This window comes from Girardinichthys multiradiatus, chromosome 4 (assembly GCF_021462225.1).
Source record: "Girardinichthys multiradiatus isolate DD_20200921_A chromosome 4, DD_fGirMul_XY1, whole genome shotgun sequence".
Taxonomy (NCBI): domain Eukaryota; kingdom Metazoa; phylum Chordata; class Actinopteri; order Cyprinodontiformes; family Goodeidae; genus Girardinichthys; species Girardinichthys multiradiatus.
The window spans coordinates 31,338,873-31,361,706 of NC_061797.1; the positions used below are offsets into that span (position 1 = coordinate 31,338,873).

The 22,834-nt window shown below is 37.5% G+C and overlaps 1 long non-coding RNA gene across 1 annotated transcript in view; it reads right to left on the minus strand.

The window, feature by feature from the left end:
* The window catches only part of LOC124867387, an 80,903-nt gene extending 59,711 nt beyond the window's left edge, over nt 1-21,192 (minus strand). Inside the window, exons 1-3 of the long non-coding RNA XR_007038036.1 lie at nt 21,021-21,192; nt 12,008-12,090; nt 11,743-11,782 (exon numbers count right to left, since the gene is read on the minus strand). This is a non-coding gene — a long non-coding RNA (uncharacterized LOC124867387). The remainder of the gene's footprint in view (nt 1-11,742; nt 11,783-12,007; nt 12,091-21,020) is intronic.
* Between the last annotated feature and the right edge of the window lie 1,642 nt (nt 21,193-22,834).

Sequence of the window (22,834 nt, forward strand, 5' to 3'; positions counted from 1 at the left end):
AAAAAAGGTGAAACAGACTAATTCTAAAAAATACTAATATTTGATGGTGACAAAACAAAGCACAATTTTAAAGTGAACTTCTCATAGATAGTGTACAATCATAAATGAGGACATGCTTCATTTTATCTGACAAAATCCAGAGCATTACAAAGCATGATGCAAAGAGATGAAGTACGATAGAGAGAGTTTTGCCGAGCAAGAAAGCAAGTCTGATAAAACGAGTGTATCCTTGTATGACAAGAAAAAAGACTAAGACCCTTGAAAAATATGAATGTTGTGCAGTATTGGAGCTGCTTTTAACAAGAGAACTTTGAATTCATCCTGAACTTTAAGCTGAACACTGTATTGACCTTATGGTTTTGCTCAAATAACACTTAATTGCAACAGAAAAAGTAACAGTAGCTTATTGGTTTCCTCAGTACTCACTTACAAAGTTTACAATACTCATTCATGTTACATAAATACACACCTTGGAAACTTTTCCTTTTTGAGTGTCCCTTTTGGTGAAACTGAATTCTTTGTGTGAGAAAATGTGGAATAAAAACAAATGGCTCACATTTCAGGATTGGTTGAAGACCTCAACCATGTTGCAGTATAGTCACTGCAAATCTGCATCAATAGTGCCCAACTGCAGCCAGTCATTAAAGAATTATCATACGTCTAAACTGGTGGCAACTACAGTGTCCATCGCTTTCTGAATTGGAAGGATCACTTCAAATATTGGTCTTTAGCCAGATTTCTGACTAGTAGTTATGTACTGACCATCTATGGCAGGCCTTCTCAGTTTGCAAAAATTGAACCACGTGGCACAACTTCAAGAGCTCAGACCAGAGAACAAACTGATGGTACCGCACTCATAAACTCAAAATAATATTATCCTACGGTTCTTTAATGTTTGTTGTCTTCCTTTCTTTTTTGGTGCTTGTGATGAGACTTTTTGCATTTCTAATTTGTGGTTGAACTCCAACAACTAAAGGCCAAATCTCTTGCGGACAGCCATAAGTCACGTCTGGGTTTAGCTCATTTCTGAGGCTGGCTGAGCTTTCCTGACAAACCACAACCTAATTCGCCCAGTACCATATGGAGACGGTTCGTCTACAGCCTAAAGCTATGACCTACTGTAAGGTTGGGCTTAGAAATATTATTCTGGACATAGTGATTACGAATGAATGAATGAATGAATGAACTAAATCTGGTTCTTATTTATTTAGTGATCTTTGAGCTGTTGTGTTATTTCATCTTCTACATCCATTTAAATACCTATTAAATGACTTTTAGGTTTATATTTTCCAAACATCAGGGTAGATTTATGTATTTATGTATATATAAATATATATATATATATATATATATATATATATATATATATATATATACATACATGTGTGTGTGTGTGTGTGTGTGAACATGTCACTCGAGAGCTGAGTAAATGGGAGGGAGACTTTAGGGGTTTTAACAGTACAACAATCTTACCATAGCTCCTTCTCAACACAGCACACTTTTTCTCTGCCACTTACTGGAGATGTGCAGACATGATAACAGAGAGTGAACATTCAAAGACTGTGCTCAAGTGCGCGCGCACACACACACACACACACACACACACACACACACACACACACACACATGCACTCTGTTCAAATTATCCCCTTGTGCCGCAGCAGCTACTTTAAGAATAATAGCCCCCATGTGTGTTTAGGGCTCTGAGGCTGTGTGAGGTAGGAGGACTGGGCTCTTTGCCCAGTCTGATACCCTGTCAAGATCATTGTAAATTTCTCCCTGTTTTCAGCAGTGGTAATTTAAGAGCCAGATGTGCAGGAGACTACAAATTGAGCAAGATAATCAGCTTGTTACATGATTCTTTACCATGTACTGTATACTTCTTTACAGGGACATATATACATCACAGTATATGTGATTAAGCCAACCCCAACTGAATTTATAGTATTCAGCAATACATACTGGGAATGCACAATATATATATATATATATATATATTTATTTATTTTTTATTTATTTTTTTTTTTTTTTATTCTTTTATTTATTGTTTTTACTTATACCTGTCATGCTTTCAGGCTTATTTTGACAGGTAGCTGGCGTGGAAAACAAATACATAGTAAATACACAGTTATTATCTCTACATTTATGATGATAGCTTATAGTCAGAGCAATACACATTTATCTTATCTATTCGCTATTTTCAAGCAAAACTATTAACATACTACTTTAAGTTTGCATCATCCTGATGTTGCCCTATCTGACCACTTTTCTGTTATTTCTGAAAGCATCACATCCAATGACTCAGTTAACCAAAGAGACATTAAGGATGGTGCTGCCCGCATCCTCACTAGAACTAAGAAAGTAGAGCATATCCCCCAAGTTGTAAAGTCCTTACCCTGCCCCCCGTATCTCAAAGAATAGAATTTGAAATACTTCTGTTAGACTATAAATTACTGCATGGCTCAGCACCAAAATTCACAACAGACTTGTTCTCAGTGTATTAACCACCCAGACCTCTCAGGTCTTCTGGCTCAAATCTACTCTGCATACCCAGAACCAGAACCAAATATGGAGAAGCAGCTTTTTGTTCTTATGCTCCACTAATCTGGAATAAACTCCCAGAAAATTGTAAAAACGCTAAATTGCTTTAAATCAAGATTGAAAACTTATTTGTTAAGAGTAGCCTTTGACTGTGCTATCTAAACATTATTCGTTAAGTTTTCAGTCCAACTTTCCTTTCATTTTCTTATCAATCATTTTATCATTAATTTTTAATCTTTTTTATTATCATCTTATCATTTTAATTATTTTATTCTCTTTAATTATTTGTATTTGTTAATTATGTCTCGTTCTCTTTTTTTCCTGTACAGCACTTTGAATTGTCTTACTACTGAAATGTGCTATATAAATACACTTGCCATGCCTTGCCTTTCTCAGTGGAAATCTGGAAGTTTTCAACAATCAGTTTAATTTGACCTTATCTAAATGTCTTGTCAGATCAAAATATTTCATTTTATAACATTTATTAGCAGATAGCAATTACATGCCAATAATATTATATATTCATTTAGTGCATACCCTTCCAGCTAATATTCTAAATTTGCTTGAAACAATTACAGTTACTTTCACACAGACACTGCCAGGCAAATCGTTGTTTTTTATTATGGAAAACTGTGCTAAATTCCAAATGTAGACTCCAACTACAAAAATAACAAGTACCATTTTTTGTAGGGGGGAATGCCCGATAAATGTGTGTTGACTGTATATGTAGTGGAAACTCATGTGTCTTGGCAAGGAGGAATAGCGCACTATTAGGCTTTAAGAGAGACAGCCTACTGTTAGACCTTTTGTGAAAAGTCACACTTTTTAACTTGGATCAATAAATGATGGGGTTAGGTCACGGTGCCCTAAGCGTTAGACCAGGGGTGTCCAATTCCAGTCCTCGAAGGGTCAGTGTCCTACAACGTTTAGATGTTCCCCCAGTACAACACAGCTGAGGAATTCAGGAGAAATTATGCTTCGATCCCACAGGGCTGGGACCGCAAGCATCGAGTCTTAGATTTCAGCCGTAATAACTGCCAAATATACAGATAATGATCTTAAAATATTTTTAAGCTTCTTATTGTAAGGTTTAAAAGGTTCAAAAGTCTTTCAATCGATCAGTAAGTTTAAGATATATGAACAAGCGGCCCCTTATACGGCGAGTGACATCAGCAAAATCCCCGACACCACTATGAATGCTGGGAGATGTAGTTTAATAAGTTTATGAGTGGCTGGGCCCAACACATTAGGAAAATAGCCAACCTACCTTGTACAATATCAAGTGGAGCAAATATTGTGCATTTTCAGAAAGGGGCATAAAAAGAGGGACTGCAGTAAATAGAGATGGTCTGGGCAACCATTTAAATTCATTAAGGCATGCAGATGGTGAAGCTCCATTTCTGTCATCATGTACTTCTTTGATCCTTTTGATCACAGAATGACAAACGGGTATCTAGTCATACATAGTAGTGATTGATAAAGTAGACAAAAAAAGACATAAATGTTTGGCATTAGGATTTTTAAGGGACTGCAATATCAAGAAATAGGAACACGAGAACCTCAAGAAATACCAAAACCACAACGAGGAAGTACAGAAGTTGTGGAGAGTCAATAGTTGTGCCAGAAGTCAAAAGCCTCTTTAAGATCATCGTTTCAGTCCACGATCAACACCTGTTTTTGAAGTCCAGTGATTAACTGAAAGTTTTGGAGATGGAATGGGAGGTTAAAATCAACCTTACATCCCTGATCCACCTGAGGAAGTAGTTACAAACCAATAACCACTTTAAATTGTAAGAGTAATACAGGATTGTGCAACAAGTGTTATGGAGTGAGATGTTACAAAGCAAAAACAGGTGAAGCAGTAGCACGAGTCTGCAAGTGTTTCAAACAGCAGAAGCACTGCGGTGTCCATTTGATCAGAGAAATACCTTGATCGACAAAATCAGATGCAGAAGGTGTTAAGATGCTGCACTAAACTTTCCGTATTCTAAATTCATTTGAACAGTATGAGAACAGTGACACAGAGTTCAGCCCTGTGGGGAATTTTTTGAGGGGCAACGTATATCTTGCACATATTGTTCAGATGAAAGCTACAAGTTCTAAGCTACACCCCAATGGTGCCGTCATTCCAGCTGCATACACTGAAAGCACATATGGCCTGTAATCTCTACAGTTTTATATGATGTGAAAGAAGAAAGTGATCCCTGATGAAGAGTTTGTGCCTGACTGTTTGTTGCAGGACTATGATTTGAACTAAAAGCTGTAAGCCCCAAACTGGTATGGTAACTCTGAGATCTTTGTCCATAAAAGCTAAATACGACAGCTAAAATACGACAGTCCTTTTACGCTTGTGTTGAATACAGATATTTCTTAGCAAGAAAGGCAAAAAAGGAACATGGATAGAAATTGCCTCCTTAAAGTGAAGCCTTGTAGGATCTTGTTGAGAAGTTATAAATTATGGGCACATGCATCCAGTCTTACCATTTTGGGCAAAGTCTCAAAGTTCAAAAATAATAGTAAAAGTTGGTATCACAAATTCCAGCGATATTAGTGTAAACTGTACCTTAAAGTGGCAGACCCTCTTCCATCTAGTCAAAACGAATCTTCATGCATGAGTTAGCCCTAATAACAGTGTCAACAGCAATGATCAGCAGTATGAGAGGCATCGTGTTTTAAAACATGCATGCATTCAAAGCGGTATCCATTTGTTTGTTGTTTGAGTGCTTCACAGGATTATATAGTTGTAATCTGTGTGTGTGTGTGTGTGTGTTTATGTGTGTGCATCTTCCAAAAAAGGTTTCCTCATTGACCAGACAGTCTGTGACCACACAGAGTGAAGCAGCAGGAGGTGAACATTTCTCTCATTTGCAACCTTCTGAAGGGGTAACCTCATTTGCTCCTGTGGCTGCTTTGGCACTTTGCTTTTCTGCTTATGGCGTGAGCCCTAATGTTGGATCGGCATTGGCTGTTGCTCAGTAAAAACAGTTTTATGCTTGTTAAAATAATTGCTCTCAGTTTACCAACGTAAAAAATTGCCATTTGTATTTGATGGGAAATCTATCTTTTGAAACCTTCTGTCATTAGAGTTATGGCAACAGTTTTAATTGGTACAATTGGATATCCAAAGAAATTAATTCAAGGTGCTGTACAGAGCTGTAATTGCTGAGGTAATAGTCTTCTTAATTCTGCCACTAAGGCCAACAACTACACCTTCCAATATAGACACACAAATACTCACACACACATTGACAGTTGCAATAACATTCTATGAAAATACATAAATAATTATGATTTTTTATTTCATGCACTATTTTATTTGGCAGAAAAGTAAAGATACATGCCATTGGATGTCAGAGAAGACCTGCTGTGCTGCTTACAAAGGCAAAGGCTCTGTTGGTCCAAATAAAGAATTCCACCTAGAATTTCTTTGTGCCACAGGAATCCAAGCAGTAGACTGGTTGCTACAGAGGGCTTTCACAGGAATGGACCCTTCTGGTGTAATCCCATAATCCTACCGCACAGGGGTCTCAGAACTGTGATGGAAAGTGGGGAGGAGTAGTGTGCTTTAATTAAGAAATAAAAAGGGTTCAATAATGTTGAGAAATAGAAGACAGAAACTGAAGTTAAATTCTTAATGACTTCCTTATTCTGTTGAAGTCTTTAAAACTTATGAAATACTCCAGGAAAAGAATATTTAGTTTATTTTTAAAGATTTCAGAATACTAGTCACAAAATGAAATGTTGCATGTCAAAATTTATAAAGTCTGTTTATTAAAAAGTTTACTCTTCAATAAAAATCACCTTATTTGCCTTGGTCCTCTATGTTTCGTCATATTTTTTTCTCCTTAGTTAGTTTGCATTATTGCCTCTTCTCTTGAGATGTTGATTTTGGTGAATGGGACTTATTCAGCATAAAACCATTTTAATGTTCATAATTATTTTTACTACAAGATGAGGACTAGGCCATTGTAGTAAGAAAACATCAAATTAAATTGAAAAACTTAATTTCTATGTGTTCTATGTTTATTATAACAGTATTAATGATATCTGTGGCTACCCTAAATGGTAGCTTAACGGCAATGATTTTTATATATTCCTATTTAGAATTATTGTATTCTCTTAATGCCATATTTTCTGTTGGACTTTCAGTCAGCCTTTGGAGCAACACAGCACCTGGCTAAACTTCTAAAGGCCCTCCAGGAGAAGAAGCGAGGAAGCACCTGGGGTTTTCACAAAGCTGGCAGCAATGCTAGACTAACTTTAATCCAATCACAAAGTAACAGCAGGGTGGCTCCAGCTGAGTCTGATGCATATTACTTCTGTCAAGACTTGACCCTGCAACTATACCCCCCATCTTTTCATACTGTGAATATAAGCTTGTGATTTTCAAATTTTATGATATCTAAGATTACATGGGTTTCTTTGTTTCAAAAGTAAATACAACCCAAAAACAATCATGCCAACATTCTATGGAATTGGCTGTTTTTTATTTTGCAGAATACTCTTCGTCTTAACTATACTTTGGTGCTGCAGAATAGGTTAACCTGACATGCACGCAGTCTGGGCAGTTGGGGAAACAAATGTTGTTTTTTTTTTGTTTTTGTTTTTTATGTTGCTGGCAAATGATAAAGTGACTCTACTCTGAATTTACTTTATTGCCAAACCAGTGGCTCCAAGCAGTCTGATTTTGTAAAAAAAAAAAAAAAAATCAATGGAAAAATACCCTGTTTCTCTCTGTAAACCTTCAATAAGGCCATGCTTGTAACTAATAACTTAAATTCCTCAGTACAGTGTGATATTTACTTTGGAAAATATAGTGTTATTGAAGTTAAACACCATAAAACAGGTTAAACTTCAGTGCAATAAGATATTGCCAATAATAATTGGTGACATTGGTGCATAAACACTAAATTCCCATTGATTATTCCCTTTTTCAGTATTAATATCCAAACAAATAAAACGGCACCAATTACATACCTTCATAGTGACAAAAACAGACGAGGTCAAAGTCCACATGTTCATTCATACTGAAATGTCTCTTATCAGTGCCTGGTACTCTAATCATATGACACAGACATTTGATCTGGTTGATTAAATCTAATTACATTTCAAAGGTTCCTAAAGTGTGGCCAGCAGGAGGAAACACCCCTGTGTTATAACCATAAAATAGCAGTATGTTGCTCTGTTTTCAGAGATAATACATAGATATGTACCCAGTAGTGTACATATCTAAAGTACACTAAGTAAAAAGATAAAGGGTAAAAATCTTGTTCATTAGCTATAGTGTAGTAACGCAGTACATAAGTATACTGCATATTGTAATGTATCTGCCTTCATAGTTAAAAATAGTACTTACTTACATTTTGAGTTTGTTTGGTTAGGATGTTTTGATTTTTTTTTGCAGAGGGGGTGCAAATTCAAAATAATTGGCAGAATGGGAGCAAGGCTTTAAAACTGTTATAAAGGTCTCATTGAAGCTCAGCAATTTACTGCTAAAACTGCCTGATGAGACTGTGGGGTGGAAAAAAACACTTTCTAAAAGAAACCCTTGTAATTAGGTGTACTGCTGGATAGGTCTATTATAAGACAAAACTACAAGACTACTTATTCTAAAGTCTAGCAAACCTAAAGCTAAAAGGATAATAGCTTGGCCTTATAATGAAACATAGCTGAGCCATGGAATAAAAGATATTAGGTCCAATTGCTCTGCTGAATACAGAAACTGAATCAAGTAGGTGCAAATTAAGAGATTTCTTAATTACACCAACTGCGAGTGAGAAGCACTTAAGAAGAGCAACCTGGAGACTACATGATTCCCTTGTGAGATGGTTGGATTATCTCTGTAATCTCCCCTGTCACATAAAGCGAAGCCCCAAATCTCCCTTTGCTTTGAGAAGCATTCAACACGTCAGTTGAATTGAAAGAGGCCTTAACGAACATCTCTCCCACTCATGGAGTGCTCACAACCACTCGCTGTTTTACATGGGCGATATAGCTCTCAATGATGGCATGTGTTGTTCTGCTAAAACTATCAGATCAGATTCCTCTAAGGAGCAGGGTAATTCTCATATCCTTTCAAAGAAAATAGGCTTTTTTCTTTTTGTGTGTTTCTTTTTTGTGTGCGAAACAGAGACCGCTATCCTGAGTACATTGAGTAAGCTCTTCCTGAGGAATGTCAAATATTTGCATTGACTGCAGCAGATCATGGGATTCACAGAATGATTAAATAATTTTGGACAGACTTACATGAAAAATTTAAGTAAAGATATTTACTGGAAAGAAAATAAAAATGTAGTAAATGCTAATTTTACAATCCCATGCTGTAGTGAATGGGCTGAGGGTAGAGGCCCCTGTTTTTTTTTTCTTATGCATTATCATAAATCACAGTAGGCCTATTTAATCATTCAATACCACACTGTCCCCCAGGACCATAATCTGTTTACAGGAGCACTGCAGCTTTGCATAGTACTTTAAAATCCATACCAAATGCATTTTTAATTGGTAAATAAATGCAAAATGCATGCTAACAGGCTATTGTGGCAGTGCTCCTGAATGCTTAAATATGGTTTTAAGCATGATGTTCACATTATGGATTTTGCATCACCATTTGTTTCCAAGGTGATTTATAATCAGGTAAGCATTCAGTTTGTACCAGAAGGTCTTGAATCAGTCTGTGACTTTATCACTTTTCAACATGGACATTTAAGATTTTACACTATTTGATGGGATTTCCTAATAAAGTCTGTGTAAGGTTGTTAAGAGGTGTGCAAATATTTGTCTTACAAAAGCAACTTTAAAGCTTTAAATTGTTTAAGCAGTTGCAAATATATTTTGGCAAATTACCATAATATTCCAGATGTTGTACAGTGCTGTGCTATATCACTGACAAATCAAGAAATCAATATCATCAATGTCATTACTGTGAAAGACAATGGCTAAAAGTGAAGGAGAAAAACAGTCTTTAAATTGGCACTGCTGGTGGTTTCTTATTAGCCTAATTGCATAAACATATTAACCAAGTGCAGAAGCAATCTTCATCTTGACTACATGTGGACAGAAATACAAGGGGACCTAAATCTTTGTATTTTCATGAAAACACATATACATATTTTAGCAAAGTTACTTTATATTTGTCAATGAAAGATCACTTTCTACATTGCTTCTATTTTAAATAAATTGTGAGAGTAACAAGGAACTGCCGAGTAAGACATGGTCCAATAAGCAAAGCTAAAGTGATAGTGCAACTAAATTAATCTAGCTCAAAATAATAATAAAAAATTTGCTAAAAACTTAATTATAGCATTTTTTAGTAGACAGGTTAACATCTCAGACATGAAAAATTAAACTCGTTGGCAACAGGAAAGAAATTAACTTTTCAGTACATAGTAAAGCTGCCTTAGTGCCTGAGGTTGGTATTGCTGTATCGTTAGAAGGCAGCCATTTAAAATCTTTGAGCTCTCTTATTTCCTCATACAGGCTGAAAACATCCATGTTGGTTTCGCTGGTTGCTGTAATTTGACCTTAGATGTGAATGTGTTTGTCTATATATACACTGCTCAAAAAAATAAAGGGAACACTTGAACAAAACAATATAACTCCAAGTAAATCAAACTTCTGTGAAATCAAACTGTCCACTTAGGAAGCAACACTGATTGACAATCAATTTCACATGCTGTTGTGCAAATGGAATAGACAACAGGAGGAAATCTTTGGCGATTAGCAAGACACACTCAATAAAGGAGTGGTTCTGCAGGTGGGGACCACAGACCACTTCTCAGTACCTATGCTTTCTGGCTGATGTTTTGGTCACTTTTGAATGTTGGTGGTGCTTTCACACTCGTGGTAGCATGAGACGGACTCTACAACCCACACAAGTGGCTCAGGTAGTGCAGCTCATCCAGGATGGCACATCAATGCGAGCTGTGGCAAGAAGGTTTGCTGTGTCTGTCAGCGTAGTGTCCAGAGCTTGGAGGCACTACCAGGAGACAGGCCAGTACACCAGGAGACGTGGAGGAGGCCATAGGAGGGCAACAACCCAGCAGCAGGACCGCTACCTCCGCCTTTGTGCAAGGAGGAACAGGAGGAGCACTGCCAGAGCCCTGCAAAATGACCTCCAGCAGGCCACAAATGTGCATGTGTCTGCACAAACGGTTAGAAATCGACTCCATGAGGATGGTATGAGGGCCGGATGTCCACAAATGGGGGTTGTGCTCACAGCCCAACACCGTGCAGGACGCTTGGCATTTGCCAGAGAACACCAAGATTGGCAAATTCGCCACTGGCGCCCTGTGCTCTTCACAGATGAAAGCAGGTTCACACTGAGCACACGTGACAGACGTGACAGAGTCTGGAGACACCATGGAGAGCGATCTGCTGCCTGCAACATCCTTCAGCATGACAAGTTTAGCAGTGGGTCAGTAATGATGTGGGACGGCTTTTTTTGGAGGGCTGCATGGCCCTCCATGTGCACGCCAGAGGTAGCCTGACTGCCATTAGGTACCGAGATGAGATCCTCAGACCCCTTGTGAGACCATATGCTGGTGCCGTTGGCCCTGGGTTCCTCCTAATGCAGGACAATGCTAGACCTCATGTGGCTGGAGTGTGTCAGCAGTTCCTGCAAGATGAAGACATTGAAGCTATGGACTGGCCTGCCCGTTCCGCAGACCTGAATCTGATTGAGCACATCTGGGACATCATGTCTCGCTCCATCCACCAACGTCACGTTGCACCACAGACTGTCCAGGAGTTGGCGGATGCTTTAGTCCAGGTCTGGGAGGAGATCCCTCAGGAGACCATCCGCAGTCTTTTCAGGAGCATGCCCAGGCGTTGTAGGGAGGTCATACAGGTACGTGGATGTCACACACAATACTGAGCCTCATTTTAACTTGTTTTAAGGACATTACATCAAAGTTGGATCAGCCTCTAGTGTGTTTTTACACTTTAATTTTGTGTGTGACTCCAAATCTAGGCCTCCATTGGTTAATGCATTTGATTTCCATTGATGATTTTTGTGTGATTTTGTTGTCAGCACATTCAACTTTGTACAGAACAAAGTATTCAATGAGAATATTTCATTCATTCAGATCTAGGATGTGTTATTTGAGTGTTCCCTTTATTTTTTTGAGCAGTGTAGTTTCCTGTATGGAGTGTCTCTATGTTGGTCTTAATGACAACTCATCCAGAGTGCACCATGCCTCTCACCCTTTCCCTGCTGAGATAGCCTCCAGCACCCCCAGCAACCCTGAATGAGATTAATCAAATCAAAAATAAATGTGAGAAAACACAAAAGTACACAAAGTACAAATAGTACAGTGTAGCTCAAAGTGCAATAGTTGTTGGGGAGACAGGACTACTGCTGGATCCATTGACTGAAATATTATCTGTGCTTAGATGTTTATTTGGAGAACAGTATTTTGGAGGACAAGTGAGAACATCTTCTGTATGAAAAAAACTAGAGGAACAATACCTTTCACCAAGGTCTTGTTCTTGGAACGTGGTAGATGTATCAAGATTTTTTGGCATACTGGTATCCTCGTGCCAGCCCTGTCACTTGAAGAAATGTGAACAAAGACAAGAAATGTCATCCTACTTGTAATAGATTCTGTAAAATAAAAAACAAGAGTAATATCTGCCATTTTCACATTTTTAACACTAAAATAAACTAAAATACAGCAAAATGGTATTTTTTTTTTATCTGTAGTACCTCACTTAATTATTTACACCTGAACCAAGAGCATTTACAAAAATGTGACTGCTGTTCCATATCCAAACAATGATCAAAGGCTAAAGCACAGTACCATGTGCTGAAGCATGTGATATCTGTCACTAGTGAGGGAGTACAGATCATAAAACCTGCTTTAACAAGAATGGCAAACTAAACCATTCATGTTGTTTCAGCAGGAGTAATAGTTCTCACACTCACAATGAACCCAATAGTGATATTTTTATTTTATTTGAGTATTCAAAACTAAACAAGATTTCTTAGATAAAATATATATCCTCAAACTATAGATAATCTGAGCTGTTATTTTTAGCATTATTACTAGATTACATATGTTACCAGCTTTAAAAGATTGTTTAACCCTCCTATTACCTTCAAATTTACTAATGTCTTCCAAACACCTTCCAAAATGATGAAAATGTATGTGTCAAGGACCCCCGCCCCTGACACACACACCACCACTCACCTTATATATATAGAATACCTGTTACGTGACTATGGAGAAACATGCACATCACTATAAGATCTCATTGATTCAACTAAAATAGGTAAGAGATATATTTTTGTAATGCCAATGGCTCTTTATTTTAATTCACATTTTTGTGCTATATAAAGTTTAGAACGAAAAGCAATTTCTGTTATCAAGAACAGTAACACATTTTATATTTGTGGTGAATTTGACCCCAGCTTCTCATGCTCTCGTCGGCTTTGTCTTGTTTCTCTGTCATCAAAGCGTGTGAGAAGCAAGAAAACATGTTATCCTCTGTGTCATCAGGGTCCTCATCAATCTTATACTCGTGTCTCACTTTTGCCTTTATATCACCTTCATGGTCAAACAATTAGCAACACCTCATTTACAGAAAATATTTTCTTAGAAGTCATTTTCCCACCCCCACAACATGGGAAATGTCGAACTTCTTGCATTGTTTCCCCTTCTCCATGTCGTATGAACTATCATTCGTTCACACACTGCCATAGTCATGGTTAGTAGGGTTAGGGGTCAAACCTTTTTTGAAGACTAATTTTATGTTATACTGACCTCAAAATCCAATATCTAGAACATCCAGAACATATGTGTTTAAATATTGATATTTGTTATATGTTTTATACAGCTAAAACAGCCTGAGGGCGAATTGACTCCAAAGAACACCAATGTGTACAGAACGATGCAACATGTGTACAGGACGTTAAAAAATATTGTCATTTTACTTTTAGGTTTAGCCATTTGTCCCCATTAAATTAGTAAATGTCACTCAATATGAAGCCAAATAATGATTTCAAATATTTATTTAAATTTGTTGAACATTGAATAGGGTCAACCTGACCCCAAAGAAAATAGAAGGGTTAACTTACAAATACTGTTGCAGCAATCAGTTACTATTATGGCCCCATAATGCCATCCTATCAATAATCCTGGCTGTACTCCCAACAGGCTAAATTACTGGGAATTAGGTCCAAAGTTGAAACCTTGGCTTTTATTACTCAGTTGTGATGAATAAAATCAGACATTTATAGCATTGTAAAGGCAGACTATATTATCCTCATTTTAAAATAGCTTTAAGTAAAAGACAAATGACACCTACATGGCTGGCTGTACAAAGTATTTTCCATGAAAGTTTGAAAGACATTCATTTTGTAGACCATCATAAAATAAAAGAAATGATAGATGTCTTTACATGTAACTTTTGTGCAGACAGGACAAATTTACAGAATGTCTTTCATGGCCTGTTATTTTGAAAATATAAGTTCTGTAATGTGCCTTAACTTACAAATTGAATGCTGGCTCAAGAAATGTAATAGGGTTTTGGATATCTGTATCTAATATAGAAATGTGTAGGGATATGCATAAAAGAACAGTATTTTCTGACTATATAAGAAGTTGTTAAGGAAGGAAGGAGACAGCGGTATATCATTTGTAGAAGCCTGAGCAGTAAATCAATACAGCCAAAGATTTAAGATACTGTCCTTATCGTCTTTTTATCAAACTCTTATCAAAATATAAGCTTCTACAGCATCGGGGGTGACCAATGAACAATCCTACTGCTACTGAAATGAACACAAGGGCACCCTGTGCTCTGGGTGCTGTTATCTTAACAAGTTATCACATTGTCATCAAACATTACTTGATCAGTAATCAAAATGAAGTAGTTGCTCTGAATTTGTGTCACCTTTGCCACTGGATCCCAGAGTTATTTGAAGCAATAACTGGAACCTCTGATGCAAGCAGATAATGCTGTAATTAAAATCAGCATACATGTTTGATAAAATATGAAGAAAATGTGTGTAGATCTGGTCATGATCATTAATTCATGGTGACACGTTTCTATAAAGAAGCTATTGTGTTTTACCAAAAGCTGTTTGAAGCTGGTGTTAACCATGAGACACTAGTAAATGAACAGTGAAGGAGTTAATGTTTACCTGGGTAAAGAAAGAAAATCCCTGATGTTTTCTCAGTAGACTGTTATAAATCCTTAGGGAATCCTAAATGTTGCATTGCTGTGTTGTGAATTATACATTTTACCATTACCTATAAGTAAACATTAAGTGCAGTCAGAAAAGTTACTAAATTGATGTAAAACGTTTTTTTATTATTGGATGAGTTACCAGACAATAGAATTTGCAGAAATATCAGCAATTATATTTGTAATTGATTCCACACATTCTATGCTCATTTCAAAAGATTAATAGAGAAAATCATGGAGCCCGAGGTTTTCATGCATTAAAATGGATTTTCATATGGATTTGACAGTGAAAGGTTTACTGGAAAACCACTAGACCCACCATTGTATTACTCAAGCTGTCAGTCAAGCTACAGGAGAGGCGAAGGGTAAGACGGTGACAGGCATGCTGGCTAATCATTTTGTAATCAGGAATCAAAACAAAACAGAAAGAAAATGTTTATCTGAAAGTTGCAGGCAGCTGCCAGAGTTGACACAAATGTTTTTTTCTCCTGTGTCAATATGTCAGGGCTAATGGACAGTGCTAAAGAAGGGAGCTAATTACTTTTGATCATGTTCGCTCCAAATTTTCTTGTATGACATCCCTTTTTTTTCCCTCCAGGATCCATTAGGCAAACTACAAGGTTGCAAAAGATAAGTCTGAATATTTACATCATTTACATCTCCAGACATATTTACTTACAATTTGTATCATGAAAGGGATTGTTTCATAATATTTCTGAAAAGTTCAGATCAAGGTAAACAATACTATATTATTCCAGCAACGCGTATGATAGGAAGAAATAGAAAAAAAAATATATCTAAATTATTAAAACTGGATTATTAAAGCCTGAATTAAATAGCTGCTTTGACCCACATGCAGAAACACACTCAGGAAAAAGGAAAGGTTTAACAAGTTTATCATGAAATATTTTCAATGGTGGAGAAGAAGGAACTCGCCGCTGTATGGAGAAAGGATCAATGGTAAGTAGCAGAAATAATTCTGGGTTGTTGATCTTGATATATATTTCTTATAGGTGGTAACTTGAAGAGCCGCCTGGGGGGGGAGCGGGAGAAAGATGGAGGGGAACTCCGGGAGTGTGTCAGGTAAGTGAATGGTCCAGGTAATCCTGTCTTACTTGCACTTGAGGTTGAGGTGGCACCAGGTGGAGGGGAGCACGGTGGAGGGTGAGCCAGGTTCGTTCGCAGGAAGTCTGAGGAGCCTTGTAACTGGAATGCAGCCAACTGAGAAGATAATCCGTGAAGTTTTCTTGAGAAGGTAAGTACTCAGAATAATCACAAAGAGATTTGTCTTGCCCAGCTACAGTTACCACTGCAGGTTAACACTCAGGCACTGGAGTGTTGGGTTCTTATGCTCCTCTCCTGATGAGGCTGATGGAGAACACCTGTGGATTGAGCTCCTACCGTGCGTCTGGTGCCATCTAGAGGTTGGATGGGGTTAGTAGCAGGCAAAAACAGGTGAACAGAAAAACTCCCAGAACTCTGACAGTCTACTGTGTGATATTTCAGTCTTTTACATTCTTTTGGAGATATTTTGGCCCAGTTTTAATTCCTGTATTGCCTGGTATAATTGAGCTTTAAGTTGCATGTCTTGTGGATGGAATACAAGAGTGAATCAAGATTCCTCCAACACCTTGCTGTACCCTTAATTTGTAGGTATTTGCTTTCATTGTGTGTTAGTTTTCTGCAAATAATGACTATGCTGTTGCCCTTTGTCAAAATATCAACACTTCCAGTGTTCGCAAGACACATTTGTCTGTACAAGCCTATAATTCAGACAACAATTTTAGATATTCACATTGTTTTTGTACAATTATAATACACTGCTACTTTGATGTATCAGTTGACCCACCCAGAGCTGAGACAAAACGATGCTGGAGATAAATATGATAGACTTATGTTTATGGTTCACATAACACCAGTGCCAACAGATATGGGAAGGAACTTGTGCCATCAGAAACTGAATTTGAATTTCTCAGACTGAATCTGTATTTGTGTAATTTGAAATTAAATGCATTGGTTTGAAAATTAATTTCACTTAATTGAAACTGAATTTAATGGTTTGAAACTGAATTCATTTGCTCTGAAAATGTATTTTGTTGAATTGAAAATTCAGTTTCACTACTTTTACTTTCAGTTCTAAAATTCAATTTCAGTTCTAAAATTCAGTTTTTTGTGTCACACATCCAGGTCCTTGAAGCCACAGATTAATCAAACACAGATTCACGGATGTCATTCACTATTGCTGTGTCCAAATTGAGGGGCTGCATTCTTTGAAGGACGCATTTGTTGGCCGATTACGTCATTGTGAGGCAATGACGTCTACAGCTTCGCAGGCTCCTCCAAATAGGGCCGACAAATGCGTCCTTCTTTTCCCCAGATATGAAGGATGGGTCCGGTGTATCCTTTGTGGGCCACCCTATCCCATGATTCATTGCGGGTCAAAGTAGATTGTGCTAACGGAAGTAGCAAAGCCTGGAGGAGAGGGAAAAGCTGTGAATAAAGTTGGATATATTGCGCTTTCTGTGAAACAAAATGAACTTGTTTTTAGACTAGAATGTAGCTGTGTAAACCTGAAATATCTGCTCGGTTTATCAAGATTTCGCTTAATTCCACACGTGCTCCAACGTGTTCGGAGACGTCCGCTTCTCCTGCCCTGACACCGGGCTCACAGCAGGCTCGCCTCGCCAGCGCACAGCTGACCGGGGGGTTGAGGTGCGATGAACCCTGAGACTCCCGGCACGTTGTTTTCAAGCTCATGTATGCTGCACTGCTCCAGCTCACCATGCCGTAAAGGAAGTTTAACCTGATGTGAAACGTAAATCGATGAATCTGTGTTTGTTTAATCTAAGGCTATCCTCAAGGACCCGGATGTGTGACACAAAAAAACTGAATTTTCGAACTGAAATTGAATTTTCGAACTGAAAGTGAAAGTAGGCAAAATGAATTTTTAAAACAACAAAATACATTTTCAATGCAAATTAATTTAGTTTCAAACCATTAAATTCAGTTTTCAAACTAATAAATTCAGTTTTCAAACCAATAAATTCAGTTTCAAACCATTAAATTCAGTTTCAAATCAATAAATTCAGAGGATAGAGATTTACAGAGTTCCTTAATTTAAATTCAGTTTGTTAACTTGCTGCATATCAAGCAACTGTGGCCATGTTCCATAATGTTAGTATTGTGAAATTGTACATACAGCAAAAGGATTTTAAAAGCAGTTTGAACAATGAATGTGCATAGACAAATATTTAGCAAAATCATCAGACATGCATCAGAGTAACAGATAATGAATTATTCCTTCATAACATCCAGTACCTGTTAATAAAGTGAGCAGCAAAGCATTCTGCTTTTTACTTTTTTCTTTTTATTTTGTTGTTGTCAGGACCATTCCTGGAACTTAATGTTAACCCACAATAGGCATTCCAAAACCAGTTTCACATTGCGTGAAGAATAAATGTTCTTAAAGAACATTAACTTTCAAACATCTGACCCAAACTGTCACCTTTAGATGAAAGGAACTATCTTGGGATTTTCAAGAACAACCCACAAACCACAAACCAGCCTATCACTCAAGACTCAAGCCTATAACTGCACTAACTTCACCTGTCAAGTGGGACGCATCACCAGGGTGGGGGAGTAAACCATTATGAAGATCTTGTAGGACATTAATATCCAGATTAACCTAGATAGGTTTAGCATGTCTCACCAGGAAAATCTGGCTTCTTAGAATGCAGTTCAGTTGAATGTATGTATGTAGCTCTAATTTGGAACAAAGCCTGACTGACCCCAAATGCCTGTGGACATTTGAAAATCTAAGATACCAGGCCTGGTTTAAAATTATTGCACAGTACTGTATATGTAGGTCTGAAACATGACCCTGCCAGTTTCCTGTGAGCCTCATAGAACCCCAATCACCCCAGCCCATTTTTATTCTTATATGTTATCATAATGGTAACAGTCAGTATACTGATGCGGGCCTTAAAAAGGATTTCCGCCGCTGGCAAATATAACTGAAAAGTCTAAAAGTGAAGAGTAAAGGATCTGTGAAAAGAAGTGCAGATGGTGATCATTCATTTTAAAAAGGGTATTGCGGGCTGCTACTGCCAAAAGCTATTGTTGGTGGGTCCTCAGTCTTTGACAGAGCAGCTGAAAATGATGCCATTTCATGAGATTCTTAATTTTGCAAGGTACTCAGTGCCAAAGATGCTTTGTCACCGTAAAAAGCACAACAATGGGAATTTGAAATTGAGTACTAAAAATGAAAAATTTCTTCATCGTTTCTATATGCATGTCAACAAAGCTCCAAGAGGAAAAGAAAATGGATAAAAATCAAATAGAAAAGTCACTAACCAAAAATAATAAGTTTATTTCTATGTTGTTTGGGTTGTATTATGATTCCTTAATGATTTATATTAGACATATGTCCATGACTGAATGGGAATTGGTGATATCTGTATTTACCTTGTGGGCCATAGAGAAAGATGATGACACACTCACAAGCCTGTCCTCTGTGTCTTCTCATAGTTTGGATGGGGAATAATAAGGAATTTTTCTGTCACATATTCACTGAAAAGCTAACGGCACTACCTTGTTGCTCTAAGCAGTTGCTCTGTATAGGGGTAATTCTTACAGGGATAGCTCTTTGAAATCCAGAGATTGACGTGCATTTAGACATGACGCCAATCAATCAGCAAGACAAATCATCTGTGCTATGTGCTGCTCCATGAGAGACAGGCAATCTCCTTGCATGCAAACAATGTCCCCAATTTGTCAGATACACAAAAGGAGCTCTGGCAGACCCAATTAGCATTACTGTGTACACAACAATGTAACTGATCACAATCTTGATTATTTTATAGTTAGAAAAAAAGATGTCCCCATAGTGCATTTAAGGCAGATGATCAGTCAAACCCTGAAATGTATCTTCTTTGACTTTCCAAAAATATCTTAAAACATAAAAAAAAAAACAAGCAAGGTGAAATGTGTCAAGGCTCTCACAGAAAACTCAAAGATACACTTGAAGAAATATTCACCCACTTTTTTATAAAAATACAATCTATTTATGCTATTTGCTTTTTTAAAGTCATACAAATCGTTCAGCTAAATACACCTGTTTGTAATGTCAAAGTCACTTGATCTAAGTGATCTCAAGATCTAAATATATCCGGAGTCATGTTGGAAATCTAATACCACCTCACCACCAGGCTTAGGAAGTAATTCTCATTTTAGATTGTCTGAAAAAGCAAAACTCACTTATTAATGTCTCAACACTTCTTCTTACTTCATGTTATAATGTAATTGTACTGGAGAGACTATAAGGTGCTAGTTTAGGTTTAATCACCAAGTTCACACTAGGGTGCCAGCCAGAGCACTCCTTAAGGCCAATCAAAGTACAGGTCAAAAAAGGGACTGGAGTCTGATCCAATATTTCCTCTTCTCTTTATTTTGGGGAAACATATGAGGAGGGGATATTTGTATGTGTGTGTGGTTTCCTATGGAAATTACAAACACAACTTGGGTTATAATAAAATAACATATCCATGAACTGGCTTAACCAAGTACTGTCAGCAGACTGGTATAAACAGTATAAATCAAATAATGTTGGTAATTAAAGATTACAATATTCATCCTCCTCTTTATGCCGCTAAACATAACATTAACTACCTACAGACAGATATCTCAAATGTGTCAAGTCACCATCGGTGTTAACGCTGCACTTCCTGTAGCAGAACTGGCATGGTGCTCTTATTTTAAAATACCGTGCATGCTACTTTCGGTTAGTGTTAACAGTAGCTTTGAACAACGCACAATACAACTTCAGCTTAAGCAAATCATGCCGCATATTGTTGCAGGAATAACACTCTGGGAACTGTACTGAAACCGGACAATGGACATACAAATGTTAGTAGGCATGAACATGATGCATTTATGCCCAAGCTGCAGGCGCCGATTTGCAAGTGGCTAATCGGCAGACACGGGTACTGAGTCGACAAAGCTGTTAATTAAGGTAAGGAAGCTCCGGACTTTCATTTGCAGCAGTGAACAAAGAATATCTAAATCATCCCTTAATTATACTCACTTGTCATTCACACACACGTTGCTCTATCTAGTATTTGGATCTCCCACAACTGTAGCCTGACATTAGATTTCCTTATACAAAGTTAAACAGTGACATCACTAACCATCCAACCAATCCCCTGAGCAGGCTCACCTTGAAAGATTAGCAATAACTGAGTACTATAACTGGTGACTTTGGGGCCTTTTGTACAGTAATGTTAAGCATTTTCATTCACCTTGATGGCGATACATCCTGGACGATGTTATGGAGAGCTGTGGGATGCGGATGGATGTGGCTATGACGGAAGGCTTTAGTCCCTTGATTTTAAGTTGAAAGATGCTCAATTGCGCACTCTACCACTATTCTCATATTTACGATGCCTAATGTTTCTACTCTGTCTACAAAGATTTTCCACACGGTCCTTGTTTCTAGCTTTTCTTGATTGTGGTTAACCTCTTAAGCCACACCCCCGGAAACGGGGGAAGCTCCAAGTTTTTTTTTTTTTTCTATGTTTATTGCTCCAACTTCCCTTACTTAAACATAGACATGTGATATCCTCTGAAACATCAGACTTTTGGCTAAAAGCTGATATAAACCATTTCTACGAACACCAAACACAGTTAAAACTACAAGCAGTTGAATCAGATAAATGCAGGAAGTAAACGCACTCTACAAAATGGACGTCACCGGACGTCTTGGTGGGATTTACGTGAAATACGTGGAGATGACTTTATTCTAGTGGCTCTAAGGATGAAAAAGAGGGATCATTTGTGCAATTCGGCCAATCCAAACTCGAGTTATTGGCGTGCATAATGTAGGTTGTTAGTGTAAACACTGAGTACGCTGTATAGCAAGGCGCAGTCGCTACAGCTGTTACGCACCGGACCTTCCTACCTCTGGCTGTTTATGCTCTGTGGTTATCATTTTGCGTGTTCGAGTGTTTGTTTTTGAAACACAATGGCTTCCCACACAAAGTTCTACACTGTCGCTAAAGCTTTGGACCTAATTACAATGGACTGCGGTACTGAGGTCTCTGCAGAGGATTCCTCATCTGAAGACAAAGAGCTTCTTTATCCCGGCAAGATCAATGATGAGTTGGATTATGCAGTTCTGCCGCTTGAAAGATATGTAATTTTAGTTTTATTGCGAAATACTTATAAAGATTGATTTTCTTTGTACACTATTGCTTCGTGATGTCCCATAATAAATGAATTTGTAAGCCACACAGTGGAAGATAGCACTGAAATGTTTGCATCTGTAATTAGCCCCTGACACACCCACCCCCACCAGCCTGGTAAACAAAGGTGTTGTGAACACATACATTCATTCCTAGTTGTAAATAAATTGATGTTATTTTGTTTTTAGCGATGCTGTTACATATTTTATTGCGAAGATTGATCGATTTATTATTTTTTTTACACTGGTGCTTCCTGTTCAATAAATGTGCTCCAGTATGATTCAACATAGCATTTTCTTGTTCTATTGAAAAGTATTAAAAAATAGATGTGGGTAATAAAAACTAAACAAATCAAAAACAGGCTGTTTTAGACATGTAAAAAGTATTTTATTAATTATTTTAAATAAAAACACAAGAAATCTCCACTTTTGCAGATGCTGCTGAATTGTGCCAAAATGTGCCATATAGTGCCAAAAGTAAAAACGCCTACGTATGTCTTTACTAAAACCTCTGTAACTTTGCTTTACCTCAGCTGCATGAAACTTTGCACAGGTAATGTCCACACGTGGATTTAGGGTTTTCTAAAGTTTGTAGCCTTCCTCGTGATATTTCTAAAAGGTTTATATACTGTACAATGCAGGAAAAATTCTGGCGAGGGAAACATTTTTTATTTGTTTGTTCCTCATTAACTCTGAAACAATAGCTGCTACTGTGATATGTACACTTATTTAAATAAAGTTTGTAATTGCTTAGAAAAACTCAAATAGATGTGGCTATCTACTTTTAAGCACAAACTTCACAAAAACACCTTGGGTTACAAGAGGTTAAGACACCAACACTTCAGAACTTTTTCAAATTACTTGACATGTCTT